This window comes from Rhyacophila brunnea, unplaced genomic scaffold, assembly GCF_057557595.1.
Source record: "Rhyacophila brunnea isolate RB1 unplaced genomic scaffold, BYU_Rbru_1.0 scaffold_23, whole genome shotgun sequence".
Classification (NCBI taxonomy): domain Eukaryota; kingdom Metazoa; phylum Arthropoda; class Insecta; order Trichoptera; family Rhyacophilidae; genus Rhyacophila; species Rhyacophila brunnea.
In genome coordinates, this window is record NW_028232893.1 from 31,125,126 (window position 1) to 31,133,845 (window position 8,720).

General features: G+C 36.1%; 1 protein-coding gene across 1 annotated transcript in view; it reads left to right on the plus strand.

Annotated features, from left to right (window-relative positions):
- The window catches only part of LOC147069866 (uncharacterized), a 226,061-nt gene extending 217,599 nt beyond the window's left edge, over nucleotides 1-8,462 (plus strand). Inside the window, exon 3 of the mRNA XM_085950618.1 lies at nucleotides 8,151-8,462. The gene's annotated coding sequence lies outside the window, so the exon portion shown is untranslated. The remainder of the gene's footprint in view (nucleotides 1-8,150) is intronic.
- The last annotated feature ends 258 nt before the right edge of the window (nucleotides 8,463-8,720 follow it).

Consider the following 8,720-nt stretch of genomic DNA (forward strand, 5'->3'; position numbering starts at 1 on the left):
CAAAAGTGCAGAATAGTAATACAGTTATCTGTATTTAGTACTTATTTATCTGTGTCATTAGGCTCGTCAGTATAACCTGATTAGCTTTGCCTCAAGTGTTTGCACACTCAGAAATAATGCGGAATGCCATATCTATTTATTGTTAAAATTGATACGTTGACAACAGTCTTGATCCATCTATTTGCTGATATTCAATATTACTTTACGTTCATCATTATTTATGAAATATGCATGCGATTATTTTAATTTATCAAGACTAGTGTCTATATCTTTTCACACCAAAGTATCCCGAGGAAAATTCTACCTTTATCGCAGCTAATAATATAGTAATTGGAAGTGTAGGTATTCTTTGAATTTCGTCAACATAATATTTACTGTAAAACTATCTTTGAAAAATATAGTGGAAATTGTTCATAATCACAGTTGATTTCACACTATTATTACTAATCAAATCAGTAAATTAAAAAAATGAAATATTATATTAATAAGAAGTATGGTCAGGGTTGCCAACCTTCCCGGTGTAGTCGGGATCGTCCCGGAAAAATAGTCCCAACCCCGAATCCAGAGTGAACTTTAACCGGTCTCATAAGAGACCTGTATGGTCAGGGTTGCCAACCTTCCCGGTGTAGTCGGGATCGTCCCGGAAAAATAGTCCCAACCCCGAATCCAGAGTGAACTTTAACCGGTCTCATAAGAGACCTGATTTTCTAACGTAAGTAATCGTTTTAAACCTTTTTTTTTAACGTTAGTAAAGAATGATAAAGCCAATAATGAATGGAAAAACGATCTTAGGCCCGTTCCAGACGGGACACCGGTGTCGCGCTCGATATAATATAGGAGGCCTTGTATTCGAATAAAGGGACCTTTGTATTATGTTTATGAACGCCCCAGAGCTAATGAGTCAACGCGTGTCCGGTACACTTTTCCGTCGGCCGCTACATTCTCAAGCCGCCGATACACTTTTTTTTATTACCGCAGCCAGTTTTATGTTCTAATTTATAACGCGAAATTATTCGTTGACTCATTAACTCCGGGGCGTTCATAAACATAATACAAAGGCCCTTTTATTCGAATACAAAGGCTTCCTATATTACATCGAGCGCGACACCGGTGTCCCGTCTGAAACGGGCCTTATACTCGTAGCACGGAATTTAGAAAAAGCTGATCATACAAGTTCAAATCGTGGGTCTGGTAAATACACATTTATTGTTTTTCAATTTTTGTGTGGAGTCAAGAGTATGGACCTAATAGGTTGAGCAAGTATCGAACATCCATTTCCCGTGAAAACAAAAATCTGTTAATACAAACCTTCACTCTGTGGAGCCCCATATTATCTTATTAGTACCGGACATGGTCCTATATTTTTATCTTGTATGGACAAACTGGTAGTACCTATAGGAAAGATTGGGGGAGTTGTCGACTTCGATTCTGAACGGAGTTTTTATTTTAGCTTAAAAGATATCTGAGAAAAATACTACATTTATTTTATGAGTCCCGGAATTGTCTCGGAAAAAATTCGCAACCCTAGTTGAACAAACAATTATTTGGATGTATTAGGCTCCAATTTGCTTAAACATCTTAATGTAGGTTTGTCCCCATTTCTGTTTCTATTTAGTGTCCAGTTCTTCGTCAGCGAATTGTTTTCAAAACTATTTCCATTATTGTTCAATGCCAAGAACGGTAATATAGTCAACATTAAATTGTGCACTTTTAATTTTCGGTCAGCGTAAATTTAACGAAAAACATCAACCAATATGCATATTATCATTTCGCTTTCATCTTTTTGAATAACAAATAGGTAGCCGTTGTGGGTACAGACAGCATTTTGTCATCTCTTCGCGGCTCATTAATTACCACGTCTATTGTGACAGCCTTGCAACTGTGAAGATACTACTGTTTGTTTTCTTTCAACAGCATTCAAGCGATCGCTATATAAATAGCTGTAACAATCCAGCATCACGACGAATCCAGCTGGTGAACAAACAGAGTATCGAACAGAACTAGATAAACTTCACTTGATGAAATTATCCTTGGAATAATATACTTATAATTTTACATTTTCCAAATTGTAATGTCTGCAATGCGCACGCATTTTTGCGCGGTTTTAATTTTAAAAACCTTATACCTACTCCGTTTTTCGCGCTTTTAAGTATTATCGCGCCATAACAATAAAATGTATGGGTAAACATGTATTATCCTGCAGTTGGCAAGATTCCATGCATGAATCAAGAAAGTTTGGAAGCTTCTGAATTTTCATGAGGCAGTAGAACGATAATGGCGAACCTGCTGGCAAAAAAACCAACTATTGACGAATTTTGAGGTTGACCGATTTTCACTACCTGTCAAATAGTACGATAAAATGACAACATCGCGTCTCGCTCACTCTTGAAGAATGAGATTGGAGAGCAGTCAGGATTTTACGTGTAAACAGTTATTGTCGCGATAGTTTAAAATACGCACTATTGCTGCCAGTAAATCGATACACGTGGACAGGCGCTATTACTCTGAAGTCAAATGATGACAGTAAAACACAGTTATAATTCAATTACACGTGAATATTATATAATATTGTTGTGGCTCTTTAAAATAATGGGTAGGTTTAAAGACCCAGTGTGGTGGAGTCTATATTCATGCAGTCCAACCACAAAACAGATTATAGATATAATTCAGATAGGCATACCCAATACACTATATTTTGAAGCAGGGGTTTAAATGTGTGATTGTCCTACGATAATGAAACATACATTATAGACGTGCAATGGCGTGTGTTGCAACCTTCAACTGCACCAATATTGAATGAGCGTCGTTGCATAACCCGAGAGCAGTTGTCAGAATGAAGGACAAGCTTAGAATGACGTATTCGTGACACTTGTTCAAGTTTATCCCATATTCTACCACACTCGAGATCTGTTGCCTGTTACTCCACACCCGTTAGGTATTTCAGTTCCCTGGGTACGACATTTTTAAACACTTTTGTATGTCAGGTGATAGTCAGACCACAAACTTAAGAAATATAAAACCTCCGGAATGTTGAATAATATAATATATTCCCGTAGGTATTTCTCCACACTCGATAATTAAACTTCGTTACAGCCTAACCCAGAAGGCAGCCGACTTATGTTTGTGTTATCTGGATATGACGTTGGGTGACATGATTCCCGGTTTTTCTATCGTTGAGGTAAAAACTTAAACGTGGCACGCTCGTTGGTCGTTCGTGGGGTGCGTGGGGAAAAAACTTACCGTAGTAAATAGGTGTGAAGGTAATAGCCTTTACAGATCACGTGACGACCAGTGGACAGCCTTTAGTGTTTTTTTATTAGTTTTTCCATCTTACATCTTACATGCAATTATTGTACATTATTTGCAAAAAAAGTTACAAGCATGTCTGCGACGTCTTCTTGGAATATATTATATTATTATTAAGCACGCCATTGGGTCTATTCTATACTTATCGAACACTAAATTGATAAATAGTATCAAACTTAGGGTAGGTTTGTATCAAAATATTAGCACTTATTGTAACAATTACACGAAGCCGGTTTTTATTGTTGCAATAAGTGCGATATTTTAACAGCAGCAAGATAGGTGCTGTTAAAATATAGCACTTATTGCAACAATAAAAACCTGCTTCGTGTAATTGTTACAATAAGTGCTGATATTTTGATACAAACCTACCCTAAGTTTGATAATATTTTTCACTTTATCACTTTAGCGGTCGATAAGCATAGAATAGACCCACATGAGTGATTCAATTTAGTATATTTAAACACTTAGTGTACTGACGCTGTTTGCGTACGTTTTGCTTGAACATGCATTTATTTATTGTCATAATGATAAATGTCAGTTGTTTTGCAATTGTGTCACCTAGTTGTATTCGAGAGTGTTTACAGTACGCATGTCTGTATCGCAGGGGTCAAATGCCGGCTGTCCAGTTTCGTTGTAAAATCAGATTTTATTGCACAACACTAATATTGACTTTGAATGAAGTATTGATGAGATGAGATTGACGTATCTCTCTCTGATTTCTAAATATTTCCTATTAATTAGAGTTTTAACTATATAGTATAGACCAACTTCCATTATCACGTTTTCTACGTCACAGCGTCGCATGCTTTGATAATGTTACGCCACGTGGTTTTCGCGCGCTGATAGTATTACGTCACGTGAATTATTGAGGATAATTTAAAGTTTTCTTGGTGGATTGAACCTACCAATAGGAACTCAATTTGAAAAGCGCTTCAGAGAGTATTAAGAGCCATTAGTTAATATTTGTCGCAATTAAGTATGGCGCCTATAGCATAGTGGTCAATGTGCGTGGGCGCGAAACCCGAGAGGTGCAAGTTCGAATCCTGCCGGGTGTCTTACTTTAAAAAAAAATCTATTGGTTATAATATATTTTCTCATAAGTGTTTTCAAAATTATGTATGTTCAATAATTGGAATGTTAGATTCTTAAATCTTGTGAATTAAAGACATACATTTTATTTTGAGCTCCCGGATGCTAACAGAGCTTAAATTACTTATCCTATAATAGAAATATGTATAATAAATTAAATGTTTTTTTACGATCTACCTTATTATATTACTACCTTATTTATACCCCTGCTATAAAAAATATAGCATTTTTTTTAAATTATTGATAACCATGTCCTTGCTTTTTAGTACATGGTGGTTGTTAGTAATTTTTGAACAATCGCAAACACCCAAGCTTTGAGAAAAACACATAAATATTGTGTCCTAACCGGGGTCGAACCCAAAAACTCGAATGGAAGGCCAGCGCATTACGCACTGCACCACGAGAGCCGCCTGCTATATAGTATTGTGATTAGGTTATTAGCAACCAACATGTGTCCGCACACATGTTTTCATCCCCCGCACAGTCCTCACACAAAAATATTGTAAAAGAAAGTTTCCTTTGCCAGATTTTAGTTTTGCTCCAATGCACGATTAATTCTTCGACTCATTTCTCGGAAGGCCAAGGTCAAGTGCGACTAACGCGAGCACGCAAGTGAAATTTTACGCCGAGCGGGATTATCGTTGTCTGTGTTATGAATACCTATATAAAATCACTGAAATTAATAAATACCTTAAAATGTAAGTTTTATTGAAAAATTGTACGTGTATGTTTGTGGGGGGGGGGGGGGTGTAAATTTTATTTATTTAAAAAAAAGACACGTTGAGCACATGGGAAATTATAATTCAAGAGTTCACAACATGACATTTAGAATAAAAAGTATAAGTAAATCAATTAGAGAAAAAAACTAAGCAAAAAATAATTTTATAGAAAAGAAATAAAATAAAAAAACAACAGTATTTCAAAAAAATACGAATTAAACGATAAAATAGAATTTAAAAAACAGAATACATAATGCATCGCTAAAAATTTCTACATCTCTAGGGAGTGCATTGACCAGCCGCACAGCCCTCGCTATTGGTGCCTGGTAAGCCTACCGCCCCGGGTGACGGCCTGTCACTGACGGCCCAGCCTAACCCAACCCTAGTTACGCCACTGCTCAGATGCGTTAATGATCCGCACACACAATATAAAAATTAGAGGGAACGTTGATAAGGGACCATGAGTCGCTACGGTATAACCATCACCTTAACAAAACATTTCAGCGCATTTCAATCTGTGAAGGCATTGGGCCAATTTTTTAGAAACCTCCATGACACGGTGCTGTGGACACCCGTCACTCCGTTTCAAATCCAAATCATGATTTCGTCAAATTTAATAACAATCACAATAATATAACGGAGATGTCTGTCACAAGATATGTGTTTAAACGTAATAATGAAGAGTGTACAAAATCGCAGGAAGCGCGAATGGGTTGCTAATTAACTGACATCTCGAAGGAAAGAGAATAGAGCAAAGTTCCGACCAATTTAACCTCATCAAGACAATGGCGGGAAATGTGTTACTGTGCATACGTGTCATACCGTAATAATAATGCACAGGAATATTGCTGTTTTAAAGGTAAAAACTCGCTTATTTTATAAGAAATTTTACCGTTGAAGACACAGAGCGCGATGCAGAACCATACTTACGCGCCTAAGTTTAGGAGGCCAATTTCGGCATCTTAGATTGCGTCGCCTTCAGTACCCGTCAGTTACGAGGGGTGGAGGTAGGTTGTTAAGATCCGACATAAATAGTGCACACTAAACTACGTCATTAATTTTCGTTTTCATTGAACTATGAATATAAGTTGCAGATGCTGCTGGTTAGTTTTTAAAATTCAATTATACCCTGCCTAAATCAAACCATAATACACAAGGTAGGTATCGGCGGGTTTCGACGGTAGTCAATCGTATTTATGTATTGAGGCGGTTAATTGTTGCAATAAGTTAACCGTCTAAACTCTAAAGTGAGATAGACAGTATAATACCATAATTATAATAGTTTAGGTAGGTATGCTATGGACAATCCGACTAAAATAGTGCACGCTTTTTCAGTCATACTTTTGTTTTCGTTGAATTAACAAGTACATATTATTACAGATGATATTGGTTAGTTTTTTAAAATTCATTAAATCCTGCCTAAACCAAACACATCTGACATTCGCGACTTACCTACGAGTATTCACGCAAAAATAACCAAAAAGCTTTGCAAGTATTTCAAATATTTAAGACTAGCAGTCATTGATGATACGTTAAGTATTAAATCGTCTCCGGAAATTTGTACGTAAACATTTGACCATAATATTATCACGTTTTTTTCTGTATCTATTTTTTAACATCAGCAACATAACGTATATTATGAACAAGTCATAACACGCACCGAAACGACAAAATTGGTACCTGTGGTACAAGGTGGCTATCGACGGTAGTTTATCATATTTATGTATTTAGAGGTTAATAAAATTGTTACAATAAGTTAACCGTATAGAATAGACCCACTGATTGTGTAAATTGCTACCGCGTGAGTATTCGCACATATGGATTAAATCGCGTACGCAAACCAGGAATGCAATTTTATTGTAGTCGGATTAAGTTTCTATCGCGTCGAATGACTGTGTGCGGGGCGGGGCGGGGCGGCTCCTAACAATGTTGTGATTATACTATACAAAATGCATCAAACGTCAGTCATCGATATGCAACCATTGACAAATGAATCCCAGCCGGACATGCCGTGTCTAACGTAGAGCAATTACTTACAATTTTTGTAGCGTTTATTTGCGACAATTGATTATTATTGTCTGTTTATTGAATGCATTAATAATGCATTGTCCCATTCAACGTCAATCAAACAATGGACAAAGTGCACTCTATTTAAATGCATCTTTTTATGAATAATTGAATTATATTATGTTTGTAGTACGGCATGCAACCTTTTTAAATCGTCACTTCCCTTTTAGGATAATGATGGAAATATTTAATGTTTTGAAACCAATGTTCAACAGTGATTGCAGCTACGGTTACTAGACAAAGTATAATACAGCGTTTCCCAATTTAATTTAATCACGGAGCCATTCAAAAGTCGGTCAACAATACTCATTTAGTATTATTATGGCAATCTTGGTACAATGTCAAATACATTTCAATATTACAAGCTGAAGAATCCAGTAACCCATTTGGGAATCTCCAGAGTCTGGCTAGACATAACCCAACTGACCACAGGCGTCTTATTTTGATAAAGGCTCTCCTTGATATCTCAATTCCATTTTTTATTTCCTGAGATTTGTCCCATTTCTCTTTGACCCAGGTTCCTACATATTTATGGTAGGTCTCACGTTTAATTGGTTCGCCGTTAGTAACAAACAGGGAAATCAGAAATAATGGGAACCGAAATACCTAACGGGTAAGGAGTAGCAGGTAACCGATCTCGAGTAGGGAAGAATCCGGGATAAAATTAAACACGTGTCAAGAATACGTCATACGTCGAATACTGACAATTGCTCATGGTTTATGCATTGACGCTAATTTAATATTGGTGTATTACACACACTATTGCACGTGTATAATGCGTGTTTCATTTTCGTAGGACACTCGCACATTCAAAACCCTGCATCAAAATGTAGCGTATTGAATGTAGCCTATCGGAATACTATTTATTATCAGCTGTTCGCTGATAACTGATAACAAAACTTCTGTTGCTGTTTTTGTTGCCTATTATTTTTGGTTATATCTACTAACTGTTTTATTTTTCTTTTTCAGGAACCCTTCGTTGCGCGGCATCATTTCGAAGAATGCCTTACGCCCAACGACCACTGAACTCCCGACTGCTGAAGACACAACTTCTCCAATCACATATCTAACGATATATGTCATTATAATTATCATACTACTATGCTCTCGACTTAAAAATATATCCAGAGTAATAAATTATTAAGATACGATTTTTTTTAAATTTAATAAAATCGTATATTAACTGTAACATCTTTCGCGCGCTTTTGCATAGTAACGTCATCAATTTCGGTTGCTTGCGTCAATATTTACCTACACAGTGAAAGTAGTAATAAATGCAAATTGATCAAAAATTTTGCCTGCAGCGCTGTTTACCTTTATATCGATATTTTTACTTTATTAATAAAATACGTGAATGTGTATTTTTTTCAATATTATGACGCTATTGTTGGTTTTATAATCTTGAATCATATACGCAAGAATGCAAGTCGGATATTTTCCTATTTTTATGCACGAAATTTAGCACTTGTATTATTAATATAAACGTGCAGTTATATATAATTAAAATCATATTACTCTAATAGCTGTTCATGTGTAACT